This window comes from Coenobita brevimanus, chromosome 100 (assembly GCF_032717465.1).
Source record: "Coenobita brevimanus isolate Jiangsu-jjx chromosome 100, ASM3271746v2, whole genome shotgun sequence".
NCBI lineage: Eukaryota > Metazoa > Arthropoda > Malacostraca > Decapoda > Coenobitidae > Coenobita > Coenobita brevimanus.
In genome coordinates, this window is record NC_137053.1 from 17,652,778 (window position 1) to 17,676,513 (window position 23,736).

Here is a 23,736-nt window from a genome sequence, read left to right on the forward strand (position 1 = left end):
TGATTGCATTGCGCAGTTGACCCTTGTGCGATGTGGTGCGGTGAGGATCTGTCCGTTCTCCCCTTTGGGACTAAGATGCGAATGAATGTGTTTGAATGGATGAGTAAATGGGGAGTGTGTCGTCCTGTCTCGGCTACCTCCCTTTCCTTGGGGGAAGCAGCCTAGGTATATATATATATATATATATATATATATATATATATATATATATGCCACTGTCCCATCTATCTATCTATTGCCAGACGCCTCAATCCCGTAAGGGGTGGCCACAAACAAATCGCCTCCATGTAGCCTTGTCCAACGCCATTTCACTGCCCTGCTCCCAGCTCACACACTACTCTCTCATATATCTCTATACTCTATCCCTCCATTTCATCCTCGGCCTCCCCATCCCTCTTCTCTCCTCCACCTCACTCGCATACACTTTCCTCGTTAGTTTCTCGCTCTCCATCCTTTCCACATGGCCATGCCACCTTAGTGTGTTTCTCTTACTCTTTCTTTCACATCCACATCCACATCCACATCCACTTACACATCCACACCACAATGCTCCTTCACTTCCTCATTTGTCAGTCTGTCTCTCTATGTAACTCCACATGCTTCTCTCAAATAACTCATTTCCACTGCTGTCACTCTTGACTTGTGTCCTTCCAACAAGGTCCAAGCTTCAATTCAATACGTTAAAGTTGGTAACACAATACTTTCATGCAACGCCTTTTTTAACTTCCATGCTCACTTCCCTGTTCCTTATCACTGCATTCAAAGAACCAGCATCCTTTCTTCCCTGTTGTACCCTTGCAAGTGCTTCACCCTCTAAACTTCCATCCTTACTCATCACACCATCCAAGTACTTAAACGCACTCACATTTTCCATTTTCTCCTCATCCAGCTGCACTGTACATTCAGTGGCTTCATTTCTCTCGAAGACCATAACTTTACTCTTCCCAGCATTCAACTTTAGATTCCGTTTCATACAAACTCTCCCAAACTCATTCATCAAGCTTCGCAGTTCTCATTTGTCTTCTCTTAACAATACAGTATCATCTGCAAACAACAGAACAGCCAGTTTCCAAACACTTCCCTCTCTCTTTAGGGTCGCTCCAAATTCCACTGCCCTATGTTGTACCTCTTTTATAATCCCATCCATATACAGATTGAACAACCATGGGGACTTGACACACCCCTTTTTCAATCCAACATTGAAATAGAAAAATTCACTCAGTTCACTTTCCACACGCACGGTTATATTAGGCCCCTCTTACAGACTGGTCACTGCATTCAGCAACTTCCCATGTACTCCAGAAATTTTTAATACTTTCCACAATCCTTGTCTGTCCACCCTGTCATATGCTTTCTTCAAATCCACGAGGGCCCCATTCAAATTCTTTCCCTTCTCTAGAAACTTTTCCACTATACACCTAAAAATGAATATCTGATCAACGCAACGTCTTCCATTCCTAAAACCTCCCTGTTCTTCGCTAACTAATCCACGTGTTATTTCCCGAACACTGTCAATAAGTATCCAACTATATAGCCTACTTTTCCTATTACACTAAGAAGACAAATGCCCCTCTGATTACCACAGACTTCTTTTTCTCTTTTTCCTTTGTACACGGGAATAATTATACCTGACTTCCAATCCTCTGGATCTCTCCCTTCCCCCTAGACCAATCAGCACATTCTACTACTACAGGGTATCTCTCCCACATTGCTTCAGCATTTCACCACACAATCCATCAGTTCCTGGGGCTTTCCCCACATTGACTTTCTTCAATACTTTCGCTACTTTCATCCTACAGATTTCTTTCTCTTTTCTCATATCCCTTCTTCTCCCAGCCATTCCCCAGCCACTTATACTCACATTACTTTCATTCTTTATGTTCTACAATTCCTTTAAGTGTTCTCTCCATCTGCACACATTTCTCCCTTCTCCACCAGCAATCTATCAATCAGCCTTTGAAAATTTCCGCCGATTCCAAGTAATTTTATATTTCGGATTTCTTTAATTATGTGGTACTATGACAAAGGTTTTATGTATGTCTAAGGGGACTGGATCTACGGACCTGGCACTATTAAAAATTGTAAAAACCTTATCGTAAAAACAAAACTCGATTGGACTTGTCAGGCACGATCTCCGTTACCCAAAGCCGTGCTGACTATCAGTAATTTCAGATAAGATTCTCTGGAATTTAACTATCCTGTCTCTTGATTATAATTCAAGGATTTTTGTCGAGAGAGAGAGAGAGAGAGAGAGAGAGAGAGAGAGAGAGAGAGAGAGAGACACAGACAGACAGACAGACAGACAGGCAGACAGGTGAAGACAGAGACATAGACAGCCAGACAGACAAACAGAGAAGACTGTGACACAGAATCCACGCTCTATCCAGTGTACACTATATCAGTAATGTCAGCAAGATCCTTAGCAACCTGACATTCACACATATGATTCACAAATTTTCTCTCTCATCTCTGTTCCTCACCCATCGTCATCAAACCTTCAGCTCTGCACCTTAGTGCGCATCCACACGTGCCCTCGAACATATGTTGGCAACACAGCTGGCAAAATGTTTGGCCATATGTATGCAGCAGTATTTGGACAGATGTATGCGAACTGTTTCAGTGCAACTTCGAGCACTGGCAGCAGAAGCGATGGGATAAGTTGTCCATACCAGGCAGCTGAGACTTTATCATGGTGTTGCCAACATGATCTGGACGCTGCTTTTCCCAACATGTATGTAGCGCGTTCGTTATTGTGTTGCCTACATGTTGCCAACCCTTGTTCGAGCACACGTGTGGACGCGCCCTTCAACTACTCCTCTCCCCCTTTACTCTCAGAATCCATCCCTCTTCATATCTATCACTCAACAGGCATCTACGATGAACTCCACAGATGAGATCTAGTCAACGTTGTCTTCCAGTTATCACTCACTTTGTGGTTTACATAATTCTGATGTATTGCACAGATGTTCCTAGCCCATAAAGTTTTGGCGAAATCTCCATTTCTTGCGTCCTTCACGGTAAGTACGACAACTGCATCCAGCACGAATACTGGCGTCACCAGTTTAATAATACTACACGAATTTACTGCACATTATGATATTCATTTATGCATGTACGTATTCTTCCAAATTTACAAATTTGTAAGACAATTTACGTTGCTGGACATACAAGTACTAGACATCGTTACAGTTCTATAGTTACACACGGGGCCTTCACCTCTCTGTGTTACTGGACTCTGTGACTTTATCCTTTACGTTAGAGCTCCCCACGAATTTATATAGTCGACTGTACATTGTTGGACTTTGCGCCAAAACATTTTCGATTATGACTTCACTGCGAATGCACTCTATATCAGGATGTCACTTTATTTATTAATGTATTTATTTATTAGTTTATTTATTTATGTATAACCAAATATCTCAATAACAAATAAAACAATTTCCAAGGAACTAAATTAGAAAGCTCCATCAAAAATGCTGTCAAAAACAATACTTTATGACCCCTGTTAGTAAGTGGGGCGATATAATAACTTTAACATTTGATAAGACTATGGCTATTCTTGGGAATATCTATCTCTGTCTATATACCTAGGCTGCTTCCCCCAAAGAAAGGGAGGTAGCCGAGACAGGACGACACACTCAATTTACTCATCCACACAAACACATTCATTCGCAACTTAGGCTCAAGGGGAAAAGGAACAGATCCTCACTGCACCACACCAAACGGGGGTCAACTGTGCAGTGCAGTCAGTGACATCCACAGCAGGGCCTGACACCAGAGCTGGTTTACCCCTGCCACATCATAATGGACCCATCCTGACCTGATCAGCTGATCAGAACAAATGTGGGAGAATATCCTCTCAGGGCTGCATCATCATTTTCTCATTCACAATTTCTCTCCAGTCATTTCTATCAAGTGTAGCCACAATTCCTTGCTCAACAGACATACCTCTCGCATCCAACGCTCTCTTCACACTGTCCACCCTTCCTTTTCGTGGTCTTCCTCTCAGCCTTACACCTCTTACATCCAATCCAGTTATCTTTTTCACCAGTCACTCATCATCCATTCTCTCCTTATGCCCAAACCATCGCAACACCCTCTGCTCAGCTCGATCAGCCATCTCCTGCACAACTCCAGTTGTCCTTTGCGCTTCATCATTTCTCACTCCATTCATGCGCGTCACTCCACAGATACTCCTCAGACACCTCATCTCCATTACAATCAAACTTTTCCTCTGTGTTACACCCATATTCCATGTTTCAGCCCCATATAATGAAGTCGGTACCACAACACCCTCATACAGCCTTTTCTTTACATCCATTCTAAGTGAACAAAATATAAACACTTTTTTCATTCCTCCCAGCACCTTTCCTACTTCGTTCGTTCTAAACTTCACTTCTGCATCTTTTCTTGCAGCCACAGCAACATGTGGCCCTAAATACTTAAAACACTCTACCTCTTCAAGCAACTCACTGTTCAAAACTATATTCATCTTCCTACCATCTACCAACGTAGTACATTTCATCACTTTACTCTTATTCTCAGTTACACTCAATTTCCTCCTTTCACACACCCTTCCAAACTCCTCTGCCAACTGTCTCAAAACCTCCTCTGAATCAGCCAGCAATGCAATATCATCTGCAAACAGCAGCTGATTCAGATTCCACTCTTTACCATCAGCGTTCACCAGACTCAGTCCTCCACCTAACACTCTTGCATTCACCTTCCTTACAACACCATCCATATAAATATTAAACAACCATGGCGACATCACACATCCCTGACACAGTCCCATTCTCACGGGAAACCAATCACTCACAGTATTTTCCACTCATACACACGCTCTACTATTTACATAAAAACTTTTCACTCCTTCTAGCAGCCTACCATCAAGTCCATACAATCTTAAAACAGTCCACAAAGCCTCCCTATCAGTTCTATCAAATGCTTTCTCTAAATCCATGAACGTCCTAAACACATCCTTTCCTTTCGCTAAAAACTTTTCACACACCTGTCTCACAGCAAACACATGATCCACGCATCCCCTCCCTCTCCTAAAGCCACACTGCTCATCACCAATCACTCCTTCTGTACCCTCTCTAACACTCTTGATTAACACTACCTTACACCTTACCTACAACACTCAACAGATTTATACCCCTAAATCTAGTACATTCATACTCATCACCCTTAGTTTTATACATCGGGACCACGCAAGCATTTGCCCAGTCAATTGGTACCATACCTCTCACAAACCACACATTCATCAATCTTACTAACCAATCAACAATAGTCGCTCCATCACCCTTCAGGCATTCCACGGCACACCAATCCATTCCTGCAGCTTTCCCTGTTTTCATCTCCTTTACCCTGCAATTCCTCCATCGTGATCAGACTCATTCAGTTATCACAACACATTTATTCCTTGCACCCTTCCATCTGTCACAATTTCAGCCTCCCTTTCTTCTTCTACGTTTAACAATCTTTCAAAATACTCCACCCATCTCTTCCTTAATGCATCCATCTCAGTTAACGTCCTTCCATCCTCTGCTTTTACTCGCTCTTCCTTCCCAGACTCTCCCTTTTGCACCCTTTTCACCTCTTTCCAAAACATTTTCCTATTCTGTTGAAAATTCTCAACCGCCTACCCCACCTCTCATCTGCTGCCACTTTAGCATCACGCACAGCCCTTCTCGCCCTACTCCTCTTTTCCTTACACCTCTCATATGACACCTCATCCTTCCTCTGCAGCCACATTCCATATGCACATCTCTTCTCAGCCACAGCAATACATGCTTCCTCACATCACCATTCACTTCCCTTTCTTACACCACCACCCACTCGTCTCACCACACTCCTATTCCTCAATCCCCATCGCAGCACTTGCAAACAAGAGCCATTCCTCCTCCACACTGCCATTCTCCTGATCTTTCACTGCGTTCCACTTATCTTTCAATTTCGCCTGATACTCTATCATTTTCTCTCTTTTATCTAACTTACTCATTTTCAAAACCTCCCTTCCACACCTAACTCTCCTAGCTCTCACCCATCTCTTACCGACTCTCATCTTTCCCTCCACCAGGTAGTAATCAGACACCTCTACCCTCCGCTCTGAAAACTCTCACATCCAACAATCTTCCTATTAGATTTCTGGACCCAACCACATTGTCCATCAATGCTCTATCAACAACCGTTCCATGTATACTTATAAATATCTTTCTTCTCAAACAAGGTATTTCCAATCACCATCTCTCGCTCAACACGCATCCCAATCATTCGTTCCCCATTTTCATTTCTTCGAGGCACACCATGAATACCAACTATCCCTCAACTACTACATTTCCTACTCTAGTATTCAGATCTCCCATCATTACCACATTCACATTCGCTCCAAACTCTGCAGACACTCATCAACATCATTCCAGAAGGACTCTCTCTCTTCTACATCACTTTCGCTACCATGCCCATATGCACTCACAAATATTCACAATTCACGTTCAAATTTCGCTTTCACCCACGGTTTCGATGACACCTCCTTCCATTCAATCACACACTGCTGCACTTCCGGGCTCACTAACAAGGCCACACCTTCTCTCGCCTTTCCTCTATCAGCACCTGACAATCTTCCATTCACACTTTCAAACTTAGACTCAACCTTCCCTTTCAAGTTTGTTTCACTTAAAGCTAACACATCCAACTTTCTCCTCACAAACATTCTCCCAATCTCCTCCCTTTTAGCCTCAATCGTACTACATCCATGCACATTCATAGACCCAATCTTCAGGGTACGGGGGATAACTAAAGACCCCATCCCTTTCTATTCCCTGTCTCATTGTAGGAACTAAAAAAACAGAGGAGAGGGTCCCTAGTCCCCTCACCCCGCAATATTATCAGGTAAAACAAGTGTCTGGAAATAAAAGGGAAACATTGATAAACACTTGGTATTACATAGTTTGAGATATCCCACTGAGGTCCTCTATGCATCCTAAGAACGCTATCCCACTTCTGCCCCAGTGAAGTACAAGGGTAAGAACAGTACCCCTGATGTTTTAACTTGTTACTACTGATTGTCTACACAAATTGTGCATTGATCTTTGGCTTGACCTTACTACTGGTTATGGAATGAATATTCTTAGGTTGCTGTCATTATCATACTTATCTATGATTATGGGGGAAAAAATTCAGTCTGCTTAAAGAGTGTTAAATATACTGTATGTGTGAAGCTCTGCGATAAGATATCTATCGGTCTGTCTGTGTCTCTGTGTCTACCTATCATATTTATTTATCAGTTATGAATATAGAATGCACACACTTGTAGAAAAATACACAAATACTCAATTACACACACACACACACACACACACACACACACACACACACACACACACACACACACACACACACACACACACACACACACACACACACACACACACACACACACATCTCTCTCTCTCTCTCTCTCTCTCTCACCATATCTTTTACCTGGTCCCCTAGTTCAGTCTTATCATTGCATATTTATTACTGTCTTACCGTGTCCCTGTCCTTGTTCTATGCAAGTGAACTTTCTTGTACTTTTGAGAATACATGCACTCACAAGCAGGTGAGACATTAACTGATTTCCATACCGTCATAGACTAATGCCTGTTCGGGTTAGGGAAGTCCTTTGCACCAAGTGGGCTTGAACCTAACCATACCTACTGTACCATGTCAACAGTCAGTGACATAAATGTAAACTGGTTACCAGCAGACGAATGACTTCATCTCAAGGGAGGTCTTTTTATCACAAAGAGTGTATATGAAGTCACTTTAGCGAATAAGCTAACGTCCCGTTTGTGTATTTGAAAGCAAACGCGTAAATATAAGGCTTATGCAAGTGCACTCCCGCGTGGGAATATACTTCGTAACTTCCTCCTGCTGTGTATGTAAATATGCTCCTAATTTAAGAAGTTTGTGAGAATTTGTGTGGGTGGTGGCAGTTTACCAATACAATCACCTCACGGAGATGCATGCTATCATCAGGACCTGGAAACTTGTACAATAATTCACTGATAAGGAGACAAGTATAATGTTTCACGCACGGACTTGGGGACTGGGGAGCGTGGGAGTGTGCACCCCCCCGCCCCCCCTTAGTTGGCAGACCTGTTATTTCATGTATTAAAAGAGCAGCGTTGTATAAGAAAATATTTGCAGTAAATATTGTAACTGCATGTTATTCCACTACTCAGTATTATTGTACTCTTGTGACAAAAGCAACTAAAGTGCATTTTAATTTGTTTTTTTTTACGGATTAATGGTCAGATCTGTTAAGAATTACGTTTCCCCTCCATTTCCGAAGTGCTGGTTCCGGCCCTGATGCTTAGTAGTGCTGTTATAGAATGGAATGGAGGGACGCTGAAAGAGACCCCCGTGTTCGGATATGCGGATGTATTTTGAAAAGACAAATAGATCGCATCTGTTGGCTACCCAATTGCCGAATACATACGATTTTACAGCCTGATATCCCGATGCCGGGAAGTGAGGATGTGTGGGAGTGGGAATGGGGGGAACTGGGAACAGAGGAAGGGTGGGAATGCTAGGATGTGTGAGAATAATGGCTAAGGGGAAGAGTGTAAATGATAGAAGATTGAGACAAGAATGGGATGGTGGAATAGGAGGAGTTGCAATGGAATGTGATGGAAATGGTATACAAAGGTGAGACAAGGAAGATGGAGGTGTAGAAATAGCCGGGGAAAACTCCAATGGGGAAAGCAAGAGAATGGGGAGATTACGAAAATGAGAGACTAATAGGAAAGGATTAACCCTTACACCGCGGGGCATGTTTACCAATGTTTTGCGTGTCCCGCGGGGTTATTCGAGCTCCGACAGACTCTCAAAAAATATTTGCCAAAAATCAGTTATTAGTCCTAGAATATTAAAATTATAAATGCTTATGGCACATACCTTCAGCTTTCTCCTGGGATGTTTGTTGAGCCTTCGTCGATTACCGTAGGACTTGTGGAGACCTCTGAAGTTGGGTAACGAAGTCTCCACTTTACACTTCCCGACAACCCGTAATATGATTACCACAGTCAGATATTAACACTATAAACACTACTCTATGGTTATCAAGTAGTTTGGGATCCATACTAAAAAAAAAAAACACTGTGAAAGCAATGAAAATTACGAGCGCGTATGACCTTCCCACTTGCACTAGTTCGCTCTTGGTACTCTGTCATTTATTATTCATAAAACCCCTCACACTTTATATTTCTATTACTATATAACACTTATATATATCTGGAGTCTTTACCCATAAGTTTCCTTCAGTATTATTAGTTTATTGTCACTGAAGTCATTCAATTTTTCATTCAGTAAAATACGTAGAGAGCCACGGATTCACTTTCACTTTTATAACATCAAGTATTTGTACTCATATTCTTATATTACTAAATACTTACATTACTATTTACATTTTCTATTGTATTTTCAATATTTACTCTTCTATTTTACTTACACTATGTTATTCACTGTCACTTTCGGTAAGATAAAACTATAATACTCTGTTCAATCATATGTACTGAACATCCATTGCTTTCACTTGCTATTTACACATTATTTACGCATTATTTACACATTATTTTCACATTACTTTCCTTTCCCACTTGCACTTTTAGAACTGCTTCTGGCTGTGGTAATCAAAGAAGCAGGTAAAATAGAGGGGAACCTGGCACTCAGCGCACTGCCAAGAGGTGCGTTTGTGCTCACGTGTTCATCGGGTGGTATGTGCACACACCTGGCACATGCGGATCGCAGCCTTCCTCTTGCCTGTGGCAGGCATTTGCACCAGTCTGTGCCGATCCATGTACGCCCTCTGCTCAAGTCTGTCGGGAAGTGTTACTGGATGGCGCCTTGGAGTTGCTGCTGTCACCCTACCATATCTTTCCAGCAGCTGCTGAACACAAGTCCTGGCGAACAACCTCAGAGAGGACTTGGGTGGCTTGACCTTCATCTTGTACAGGATGAAGGTGTTCAGCATCGTCATGTCTATGAGATGCAGAAAAACTTTCTTGTTCCACCTAGTATTCTTCCTGAGGCAGGCTATCTCACCAATCATCATGTCGGACTTGTCCACCAGCCGCATGCTGATATTATAGTCTAACACAGCATCAGGTTTCATCACAGGTTGGCCTGTCCTACGGTCGACCTTCCCACTGTCTGTCATTTCCCCCTTATGTACGGTGGTGAGCATGTGCGCGACCCTCTTGTCATGCCACCGTATTGCCAGCATTTACTCAGACTTGCGTAGGTGCACATCTCACTGCGAGGTTCCTGCCTCTGAGAATTTAGGGAAGTGGGCACGATTACTTTTGACAGTGCTGCAGGAGCCAATGCCGTGCTCTGAAAGGTATTTGGCAAGTTCCGGTGCTGTATAATAGTTGTCTGTATACAGGACATGATTCCCACCAAAATACTTTTCAAGGAGCACTTTCACTACACAGCCTGAGAAGCCAAGGGGGTGTGTTTTATCCAGATCGACAGTGCTGGCTGAATAAATGACGAAGTCAAGGATGTACCCTGTCTTACAGTTGCACAGTACAAAGAATTTGATTCCAAAGCGATGGCGTTTGCTTGGAATGTACTGCACAAACTGAAGACGTCCTCTGAACAAAACCAAGGATTCGTCAATGACAACCTTCTGAAACGGGTGGAAGAATGACATAAACTTATCCTTCATTCTGCTCAGAATCTCTCGGATCTTCCAAAGTGGGTCGGTTTGGGAAGGTACATCGTTGTCGGCAAAGTGCATGTTTCCCATGATGTTCCGGAAGCGATCTCTGGCCATGTATTTATTGAAGGTGGGTGAGGGTAGTAAGGGGTCCATGGACCAGTATTCTTCCAACTCATGCTTCTTTGAGTGTGGCATGAGAAGCATGAGGGCGAAGAACACATACAGCTCCTGCACTCCCAGCATGGACCACTGTTGCATCTTGGCTGCACCTGTACCACTTGCAGCACGTTGTGATTCATACCTGTTGGTCTCATCACATATGTGCTGCATGACTTCGTCATCTAGGAAGGCCAAAATGAAGTCCACACACTCAGCATCATCGTCAAGAGTGAAGGCAGGTTGTACTCCTGAGGAACTCTCATCAAAATCTAAATGTTCTGGGACAAAATCGGACCCTTCCGTCCATGCGAAGGCGTCCAGGATTCCCTGTCGTGGCGGTGTAGGGTGGGTGAGGGTGGTGGGTGGCTGTGAGGGAGATTTACCACGTTCAAGGTCACTCGCACTGACCCTGGGTTGCCATACAGCACTAGCAGCCATTACTCTAGTAGCAACTCTACTTTTACGGGTCAGGGATTTACCTCTTCCTCTACGGCCTGCCTTCACTGTTGATGCTGGTGGTGACTCCGATGATGAAGATTCCGGAGATAGTTCAGCAGAAGAAGAGGAAGAAATGAGTGAAGTGGGGCTTGGAGAATGGGGAGGTGAATCAACTCGGGACTCATGGCGGGCTGGGTCACGCAGGGCTATTGTTCCGGGGCTGACACGCTGTCTTTTCACTCCCTTCCCAAATTCCTTCCCTTGCTGCACTAATGGCTCCTTCCCTTAGAGCTAGGGATAACTTTGGACACTGAAGCACTCGTACTAGTACTTTCTGGCACGATTTCCTCACCCGGCTCATCACACGAATCCCCCAAAGGGTCAAAATCACTATCCATCATCACCATTGACAATTCCGCTAGTTCACGTTCCACTGCAGAGTCACTTAGTCCTTTCCTGCTTCCCTCATGAGTTTTTCTGGGTGTAGAGGTCACGGGGCCCTTTGCAATGGGCGCAGAAGCGGCAGAAATGGCGGGGCGCGAGTGCGACATGTTTTGACCACAGCGGAGGACAAGGAACTAAATGCCGTGGTTTATCTGAGAAGGCAAGGGTTGACAGTGACAATGAGGATGACAACTGCTAACTTACATGCTAATAAATTATTGGTAGAAAATCTCTGCAATACATAAAGAAATAGGTAGTTCCAGGTGAATGTAAATGTCACTTAGGCTTCTCCCTTCCTTTCTGATATATATTTTTATTACAGAAATATATTACAAGGCATAATTCAAATGGGAAATTACCGTGGTGATGTAGCAAATGAATGCATGTGAGGTGTTCTCAGGTGATAATTAGCCAATTCCTGGTGTATACCACTATCACTTACCTTATTTTTGGGGGGTATATATTATTTTGTATAAGTATAGGTCATAGGGCTTATTTCAATGGATGAAATCTGTGGAAAAATCCAGGGGAGATTTGCTTAGCCCAGCGCGTCCGGGGAGGTGAGAGGACAGGGTATGGAGGGGAGGTAGGGAGGGGAGTCAGGAAAGGGGGAAAATCGCTAAAATGTCAACAATGGATGGGAGTACAGATGAGATTTGGAGTGCTGACTAGTGTTGGACATTGGCAGTACTGATTGATGATACAAGCCACCACTTGAAAGCCCGGGATAATTCAAAATAACACAGAATTACAAAAGTGACGCCCCGCGGTATGATCCATTGTGCCCGAGCATCACGAAAGTGACGCCCCGTGTTTAAGGTGTTAAACAACAGACTTTTCTGATCTACTAGATGACCCTCCAACATGTCATAAAAGTACCCCTGTTAATACCAGTACACCAGTCCTGTATGAGACAGCCCTAGCATGTATTCAATATGGATGATGGGTGTTAGCGCAGTGGTGACATGTGAAGATGTAGGAGGACTACTGGGCCCCAAAGATGACTACTGGGACTTGGGAATAGGCCCTGAAGCCTTTGCCCAGAGTCTGACACGTAAAAAAAAAAAAATTATTTTTTGTTTATTTTTTTGGTAAGTTTCAGTAAGACATGTAGTTTATTTGTACTTTTAATAGATTACGAAGAATGTGGTTTTAACATTCGATGTGCGTTTTTTTTGGGGGGGCGGATAATTAAAATGGTGGCAGATTTTGAACACTTAATGCATTTTAATAAGGCTTCCAACAATGTGCATACTTCTGCTGCGGCTTTGATAGTTTCCGAGAATATTGTTTTCAGACTCACTCGGGCGTTTCTCTCTCTCTCTCTCTCTCTCTAGGATTTGGTTGCAGAATCCAAGGAAAATCATTTTAATAACACTTCCATTTTCGTAAACTTTCCAACTCTTTCTGTACGCTTGCTGCAGTTTTAATATTTTCTGAAGTAGCAATGCTTTGATGCAGAATTTGGCGCTGTGATCAGCTTTATGTGAAGAATTTCGATAAAATTTTCCTTCTTGGGTTCATTAAGAGTGTTCCCTTGCTCGAACACTTATCCTGTATTGTCACTCATTAAAACAAATATAACCACAAACGTGAATTTCCTAATATTCAGAATTGCCAGATGCATCCAGTAATGTGAAGAGATATTACTCAAGTATAATCTCTTTGAATGTAGTGATCTCGGAACGTTGTGTGATGACTGCCTTATTCCAAAGCAGAGGTAATTGGGAGTGATAGAGGGGGAGGCAAGAGGAAAAGGAGCAGTACACAGTATGGGTGAGTCTTGAGTTAATTGAAGAGCAGGAGGAGTTAAAGATGAATACAGGGAGTTGATCTTGATTTATTATCTTCAGAGAAAGTCTAAGGTGAGCAGCGTATGTATTATACAGAGACTTAATATACTAAGTAAGTCTAGCTGGACCTCTCTTCTTATTCGCTTTCTCCACTACGTGACGGTTCTATGGCGTGTCTCTTTCTGAGCTCATATCCCTACATTCTTGTGTAGCAGGGGTCATGTCGCATGTGCTCTACTATCGTGCAAGCTTCTAGAATACTGTATGTCTGTGTGTATGTACTGCTTCCAGTGCACAATCAACATTCCTTCACTTAAAGAGTTGCAAGCTAATTTCCCGTTCCCACACCATGTCTGGTGCTCTGTCTATCTATCTATCTATCTATCTATTCATCCATCATGCTTTCTGTTATGATTTGTATTTATAATATGGGGTCCTGACATCGCTCGGTCACGTAGCTGGCGGTCCTCCGACAGCAATCATCATTGACATATGCTAATCTATTAATACATAATATTCTTTTTCTTCACTCTTAATACATAATAATGATTATAAAAATGTATAGATATAATATTCATGATGATATTGTACTGATCCAGTAATATTACATTTTAAACAAGTTGTATACATAATTAAGCAAATGCAATATAGTTAAATTGGTTGTATAACATATTGTAAAATGTGTATGTATAACAGACATACGCATATAATTGTGCAATGGTAATACTGCTATTACATTACATTACATATTGGGTTATCTCCTTAGTAATGTCTAATATTTCACCTAACTTGTGTGATGATTCCGATAATACAGAATTGTGGTAACATTGTATGAATTGTTACATAATATTGTAGTAACATTGTGGTAATACATAACTGTAACATTGTATGAATTGTTACATAATATTGTAGTAACATTGTGGAAATGCATAATTGTAACATTGTATGAATTTGCATAAATGTATTGTAAATGTTACATTATAGTAACATTGTAGTAAAACATAATTGTAACATTGTATGAATTGTTACATAATATTGTGGTAATGCATAATTGTAACATTGTATGAATTGTTACATAATATTTTGGTAATGTATAACTGTAACATTGTATAAATTGTTACATAATATTGTAGTAATGCATAACTGTAACATTGTATGAATTGTTACATATCGTTTGTAGTTCAATAATTGTAGCAAGTGTAACATAATGCAATCGTTTGTTGTTACATAATTATTACATATCGTTTGTAGTTACATAATTGTAGCAAGTGTAACATAATCCAATCGTTTGTCGTTACATAATTGTAATAACTGCAGTCCTGACATTACTAATCCGGTCTTGCTGCGGTCCATGATAGTGATGATGTGCTATGCCACTGCCTCGTAGAGGATACTAATTTGCTTTTTGTGTCACTTATAGAAGGAGTCTATGTGGTATTTTGGCATTTGTAGTAACACACCTATTTTCATTGTTTTTTATGTGATCTTACTGTATTTCTTTCTTTCTGTCTTTCTTTTTTTTTGTATGTATTGATTTTCTATAGTTTGTTTTTCTTCGTTTGTCTAAGTTTTTTCGGTGTTGTTCGAGGCTGTATAATTGTTGGCTAATTCTCTTGGGACCCTTTTTAAAGGTTTAGTTTATATTGCACAGATATTACTGAAAATGATATTATATAGCCCCATATTTTGTTATTTTATATAAAAGATATATATACACTATATACAGTATTAACTATATACACTATATGCAGTATTAACTATATACACTGACTTGTTGTTCACTTGTACCTATCGTGGGCAATATATGTGTCAGCACTGTGCGGAAATCTTTGTATTCACGATTGTGTGGAAGATGTTGTTCATTCTTGCTAACGTCATTTGTGTTGGCCTTTTTTTTTCTGGTTTTCCTTGTAACTTAATTTGTCTGTTTCCACTAGGTAACTTTAATTAATAAATGTTTAATACAGTTCTTTTAATCGCTCACTGAGTAACTGTGATAGTATATTTTCTTTATTACTTCGTAGATGTAATAATGTATAGTTGTATGTATGAAGCATGTATTTTATGTAGGTATAAATGGTAACACTCGTTGGTAGTAAATAAATGCTCTAATAAATGAATGAATACATACAGTGTAGAATATTTATTTTTGGTGAATATTTAGTGATTGAATTATGCAGATAAATGAAGTAAGTATGTGTACGTGAGTTATAACTATACAGCACGTTTTATATGTTTGTGCAAAATATGTTGGCTATCACTGTGTATCGTATAAATGAAGTAAGTATGTAACTCACTAGTTTTTACCGTGGTGGCAATGGTGTGAGTGGTGGTGAGTGGTGGTGTCAGACACAAGTTGACTGACGTGGCGTCGTCTACTAAATTCATTTTACCTTGTATATAACGAATATGTACACTGTAGTTTTCGACTGTACATTTCCATCTTTCTCTCCTCCCAGTGAGGAGTTTTTCTTTAAACATACCCACTAGCGGTTTATGGTCAGTGAATAAGTGTATTTCGTAACCATATACCAAATTTCGAAACTTTTGTAATGCAAAAACCACTGCAAGTGCCTCTAAGTCTGTAGAGCAATAATTTTTCTCTCCACCTTTTATTTGTCTGCTGGCAAATGCAGTTGGTTGATGCGGATCCTCTTTTATCTTCCTGCATCAGTACAGCCCCTAATCCTTTAACCCGAGGCATCCCATCGACGTATGGGTACGTTGCAACATTTTGCATTTGCCAGTCCTGACGAAGTACTGGTATGTTGCACAATTGCAAGGTTCATAATTTGCAAAATTTTCAATTTTCGCGCGTGATTTTTCGTACGTATACTCGGGACACCTTCCTCTATTCCTCTACAAGATTACCCAAGCAGGGACAATGCCTTACATTGCATAACCTCCCCCTCCCACATGCCATTGTCTTGGCAATTCACCTGTTACCAGTGACTTGGCCAGTAAAGACATTCAGAGCCAGAGTGATTCCCCAATCGATGACAATGTGGAGGACAAAGTTTACATAGCATTAGAGTAAGAAACCGTCAGAAATGATGATCAGGTAATGTGGCAAAAAAAGATGGGGTATGGTGATGAGTTAGTGAGTGAAACAATGCTTATTATGCCTATATTACTGTTTGAAAACCAATATACTCTCGTACTACATATAAATTCGTACCAAGTAAATAAATAAATACCGTTTATGAGTGATGTGAAATAGTTACCCTTCCATAGAACTCGTTTTCTTTGGTGCCAGCCTGCTAGAAAACCCAGTAAGGTAAGGAGGTACTGCTACCTGGACCAAGTATTTTAAACCTCAGGTGAGCAATTTATGAATATTCAATGTTTCTCACCAAAAGTGGAGGTTTTAGCCAAAATTTTTTTTTTTCGAAAATAGCTCGGGATTGGGGGGTGTCAGAGGTGCGAAATCGCTCGGGATGTGATGGGTTAACTGATGCATCTGTAGCCTACACATAATAAAATGTTTTGTGAAATCCGGATATACCAAACAAGGTGCATTTGTTAGTTTAATTTTTAGTTTGGTAAATGCTTGCTTTTGTTCTTCCCATTGGAATATAGCATCTTTCTTGAGTAGATGGAATAGAGGAAAGACTACATGAGAGAATTGTGGCACGAATGACTTATAGTACACAGCTAGACCTAAAAATTGTCTAACTTGGTCATTCGTAGTGGGTTCGGGAAAATCTCTAACTGCCTGTATTTTGTCATCAGTGGCGTGAATACCATTAGAACTTAATTTGTGGCCTAAGAAATTTATTTCCTTAACCCTTTAACGGCGAGCATTGTTTTGCCCCGACTGGCCTCTCCCGCGGGGGTTCCAGCCAAAATGTAAACAAACTTTAAACCTTTATAACTCTGCACAGAATAAATCTAGAGCGAAAAATAAGGTACCATTAGAAAGTACTAACCTCCGGCTTTGCATTGATGTAGGTTTCATGATTTCGTTGACTATCACTGGATGGGCAGTGCCGTTAGAAGTGAGCGATCTAAAATCACTATTTTTCGCTCACACACCATTACCTTCGCTCACACACCATTACCTTCGCTCACACACCATTACCAAATGCCAACCTCATTCTGATAATAATACTATAAACATATATGAACACTGCACATACGATAAACACCCACTCTGTGTTCACTGAGGCAGGTAAAAGGCACTGTAATTGCCCTCACTTCACTGCCACATCAGCGGTGTTGTAATCAATATTTTTCGCTCACACACCATTACCAAATGCCAACCTCATTCTGATACTAATTCTATAAACATATATGAACACTGCACATACGATAAACACCCACTCTGTGTTCATTGAGGCAGGTAAAAGGCACTGTAATTGCCCGCACTTCACTGCCACATCAGCGGTGTTGTAATCACTATTTTTCGCTCACATACCATTACCAAATGCCAACCTCATTCTGATAATAATACTATAAACATATATGAACACTGCACATACGATAAACACCCACTCTGTGTTCACTGGGGCAGGTAAAAGGCACTGTAATTGCCCTCACTTCACTGCCACATCAGCGGTGTTGTAATCAATATTTTTCGCTCACACACCATTACCAAATGCCAACCTCATTCTGATACTAATTCTATAAACATATATGAACACTGCACATACGATAAACACCCACTCTGTGTTCATTGAGGCAGGTAAAAGGCACTGTAATTGCCCGCACTTCACTGCCACATCAGCGGTGTTGTAATCACTATTTTTCGCTCACATACCATTACCAAATGCCAACCTCATTCTGATAATAATACTATAAACATATATGAACACTGCACATACGATAAACACCCACTCTGTGTTCACTGAGGCAGGTAAAAGGCACTGTAATTGCCTGCACTTCACTCCCACATCAGCGATGTTGTCATTCACACAGCTGGACAGATACTGATGCGTGTTGGTCAGGGGTGGGGTGGGGGGCCCGGGGGGTGGGAGGTGGGGGCCCGGGGGGTGGGAGGAGGGAGGTGGAGGTCGGCTGGAGTGAAAGAACTTAATAGCTACTCTCCCTTGAAACAATTGGTGCACGGAAAAAATGCGGGGTATTCAAAATATTCACAAATATTCGAGAATGACACCCGCGGTTTGGTCCAGTTTTTGCAATGTCATTCTGGGATGACACCCGCGGTTAAAGGGTTAAAGCAAAATTTGCATTTAGAAAGCTTAATTTTTAAACCAGCATCACTAAGCTTTTGTAAGAGTAGGTCTAATTTCTTGAGATTTTCTGTGATATCTTTCGTTGTGATTATAATATTGTCAAGATAACCAAATATTCCTTTTCCTAAAATACCGGACAATACATAATTCATAAGACGCTGGAATGTGCCTGGGGCTGTCCTCAGTCCCAAGGGCATCCTTTATATACTGATGGTGTCCTCTATTTGTGGAAAGGCAGTGTATTTACGTGACTCCCGTTCTACAGGAATGTGATAATATCCACTTAGCAGATTGATCGTGGAAAATACATTATTTTCTGGTCAAATATTCTGTAGGATGTCGCTTAGCAATGGCATGGGAAATCGGTCTGGGATTGTGTGATTGTTTAGTTTACAGTAATCTACTACCGCACGCATTTCTCCATTTCGTTTGGGCACGAAGAATAATGGGACATTCCACGGGGAGACTCAATAATTTCAAGTTTTAACATTTCATCGACATACTAGTTTGCGAGTGTACGCTGAGATTGTGGTGTTTATTTTCACTGGTTGGTCTGTAAATTTAACTTGGGCTTGTTTATCGTTGTGTGAGGGAATAGTGGAATAGATTTTGCCTGAACGATGAACCCCGTTAAGTATATTTTCATAGGTATGCAAGTCAGAGACAAAGTCCTCACTTGCTACATCAGAGGGGGTTTTCCACTCAACATCTAGAACTGACGTATTTGTTTCTTTATCTTTAGTTTGTGGTGAATTTTGTACGATGGGTGTGTTGCCCTGGTGCTCTCCTAATTGTATATCCACAGTGGGGGCTAACTGTGTATCATCTGGTATTAACACGGGTGGGGGCGAAAATTTTCCTGTCATATCATTTAGCTAAAAAGAATTCATGTTGTTAAGGTATGGTGTTATGAAATAAGTCTTTTGTTTATGTCCTTACTAAATAGATGAGTAAATGAGTTGTAATAAATGATAGATAGTGAGTGTATAAGTGTATATATAAAAATAAGTAAAGGAGTTGAATATACCTAATTTTAGCAATGAGAAGAAATATTTGTAGCTGGAGTGACAAGTGAGATAAAATCTACGGATAGAGAAAGCATAAAAGAGAATTAAATTCCATCCATCCATCCATTGCCAGACGCCACGTATCCCAAATGCGGTGGTCAAGGGCTTAGAGTTAATTGCTTTAAAGGTAGGAGCACCAACCCTCCACCAACCCCACTTGACACGTAGGGATGCCAACAGGATCTGGTGTTCCCAGGCGGTCACCCATCCAATTACTAACCAGACCCAACGTTCACTCAGGTCAATTTGATGAAGAATTTGTTAACCCTGTTGGAAACACACAGGAACACCGTAGCATTACCCGGAGAACAATTAGGGTGTACTAACCTGATTAATCACAAGATTAATGTGCACCCAGATACACCACCAATTTTCATACCGGCCTACCGGACCCAGCACTGCCACCATTTAATGTTAAAGGTTTGTAGCCAACACTTTTATATATGTAACTCTTATTTCTTGTAATAAGTGAGTCTTGAGTTAATTGAAGAGCAGGAGGAGTTAAAGATGAATACAGGGAGTTGATCTTGATTTATTATCTTCAGAGAAAGTCTAAGTTGAGCAGCGTATGTATTATACGAAGACTTAATATACTAAGTAAGTTTAGTTGGACCCCTTTTCTTTTTTGCTCTCTCCACTACCTGTCGGTTCTATGGCCTATCTCCTTCTGAGCTCAGATCCCTGCATTCTCGTGTAGCAGTGGTCGTGTCGCGTGTGCTCTACTGTCGTGGAAGTTTCTAGAATACTGTATGTCTGTGTGTATGTACTGCTTCTGGTGCACGATCAACATTCCTTCACTTAAAGAGTTGCAAGTTAATTTCCCGTTCCCACACCTTGTCTGGTGCTCTGTCTATCTATCTACCTATCTATCCATCATGCTTTCTGTTATGATTTGTATTTATAATATGGAGTCCTGACAGAGAGAGAGAGAGAGAGAGAGAGAGAGGGAGGGAGAGAGAGAGAGAGATGGGAGACTTACACAGTACTTATCAGTGGATATAAAAGATGTGAGACAGGGATAGGAAAGGTAAATCGGCAATATTGGAATAAACGAAAGGTAGTGACGGGAAAGGGATCCGAGGGGAGATAATGAACGGCTTGCACCGTATTCCTCTGTGGAACAGACGGAAGAGTGCGAATGAGGGAAGCATTGGAGGACCAGTATATGGAGGTATGCTTCGAACTCATCAGTAGAATCAGACGGGAGGGGGGAAGAGAGATAATGATAACCGAAGAGGTAAATTGTAAGTGTGTACCACAGTCACCAATAGAAAGAGACGAGAGTGAGGAAGGGAGGGATCTATAAAAAGAGAGGCTTGCACTGTATTTAGCACAGAAAATATACTGGTGGAAGGAAGGGAAGGGGTAGAAAAGGCAGATGGAAAGTATGTACCGTACACAGAGCTACATATACAGTGGTAGTAGCCAGAGCCGTGTTGAGAGGGATAAGTACCTGAGACTGAAGTTGCTTCAACTGTACTTCTCGTATGAAAGGAGTTCGACATGTTTCCTATCAGGATCCATCTCAACCCCACGGCTGCAATATTGCTGTTGTGTGTGTGTGTGTGTGTGTGTGTGTGTGTGTGTGTGTGTGTGTGTGTGTGTGTGTGTGTGTGTGTGTGTGTGTGTGTGTGTGTGTGTGTGTGTGTGTGTGTGTGTGTGTGTCTTGGGAAGAGCCTTGCAACGACCCTGATGAGCCCCTCTCTACCACTAAAGGACACCATATCCCTACACACTGTCTGCATTATAATGTACCTATGGGAGGGTAATACAAAGGTAATTCCTTACCTTTGGTCGAAAGATCTGCTGTGCCACACAAGGCGAGGTTAAGCAACAACAATGACAACATTTTGTTGGCACTGGATATGTGAGCAAGAACAAGAAGTGCATACGTAAGTAACGTTACATTGTCCACATTATCTAAGCACTGATAAGGAAGTCAGCGCATAGAAAGTGCAATTGCGAAAATTTGGTTGTGTATGTATGCATGTATGCATATGCATGTATATGTGCTTGTGTGTGTGCGCTCTCCCGTGTGCGTGCTTGTCTGTCTCATTATCAATTGTTCCATATAAGAAAGATCCCCCTACACACATACATACACACACACACACACACACACACACACACACACACACACACACACACACACACACACACGCACGCACGCACGCACGCACGCACGCACACACGCGCGCGCGCGCGCTCATGTTCGCGCGTCAAAGTAAACACTGACCATTTCAACACGGGAAGTCTCTCTTAATTTGACTAAAATCGTCTGGCGGAAGCAGCAACGTAATGATTAGCTTCGTAGTGAAGTGCTCAAAGGCGAACATTTTAATGCCCGAGGTTGTCTCCTACAGTGGGTATAATTTTGTGACAGTCAGATTTATGAATAAAAGATACGCATTGGTCAGTGAATCTGTTAACTCATTGACATTCTTTATATTGTTTCAGATAACTTTATTTAGCTTCGAAGTGATTTTTATAATTGCTTGTTCTATATAACTGAATTGATCCTTTTGTAGGTGAACTGAATAAAAACACTTTAAAAAGTAGTTTGGTGGCTGCTTCGTTAATATGAACAGGCACGTCAAAACTGTGGAACCCCATTTCACAGCAGGGGACTGTATAAAACGTCGAGGCTCACATCACTGACAAATAAAAACATAGTTAAAAATTACAAGACAAAGGAAACCTTTGCTGTGCCTCTTCACCTTCTGCAGTATTCTAAATGAGAGGAAAAACTTCCGTATGAGGAGGGAGAGCTTCCTCCAGGGATACCACCAGCTAAAGCCTTGTTCGTTTAGATGGCTACCATTGTGCAAAAAGTTGGTGCTCCGTAATAACGGCGTTGCCACTAGTGGGGACTGGTGAGTATAAACTTCCTTGAAATTAATATCTGGACTGCACTGTGGGTCTAAAGCTGTGCAAAATTATGTTTTTCAAGGTAAAAAATAAGTGGCCATGGATATCAGTGTTACCCAGAACCCTGGTTTAACAACCCAGAGTGTACCCATACCCGGGTTACACTCGAGGTTAATTTGGCCAAGGCTGTTTAATTCTGTGGGAGGCGGTGGCAGAATCGGTAGAGAGGCGGCCTGCAATCCTAATGGACCCAGGTTCGAATCCCGGCTGAGGCAAAGAACAGTTTAAGGATCTGAATTTCTTAAAAAGCAGGTTTTTCTTATCTACCAGATGACCTGCCGACACGTCATAGAAGTACGCCCGCTAATACCAGTACACCAGTCCTGTATGAGACAGCCCTAGCATGTATTCAATGTGGATGGTGGGTGTTAGCGCCGAAGGGGTGACATGTGAAGACGTAGGAGGACTACTAGGACATGGAAATAGGCCGTGAAGTCTTTGCCCAGTGTCGGACACATAAAAAAAAAAAAAAAAAAAAAAAAAAAAACATTCTGGGCAAGAATGCGTTATACTCCTGAGTATATTTAGCCTAACCCAAACCCTTCCCCATAGGCCAGATTATGTCCCTTGAAAAAAAGTGATAGAGAAAAATTCTCGTCACCGCCGGTCATTTTTGAACGTGAATCACCTGGGTGGTTCTTGGCGGTGTTGGTATTGTCTGGAATTGATTGTTGGCCATCAGTGCAGTAGACTTTAAGATTACTAACGTGATAGGCCGACACTTCGATCAAAACCGTGTTTATTTTGAAACGTCCTTGTTGAGAGTCTCCACAGTTTATGGAGCAGCAATGCGAGGTTCAATGTTGTAACCCATGTGATTTGTTGTTGTTGTTGATGATTCTCTCCTCAATTCGAGGAGACCGGGCCTTGCTGTAGCCCGGTTGCTGGTGGTTGTCTTGAGTAAAGGTAAGGGGGGAAGACAGGGCCTGGGGAATGCCCAGCACACACGCCCTGTCTCCTGGCTGAGTTGCGGTGTGTGTGCCCATGTGATGAAACCGCCT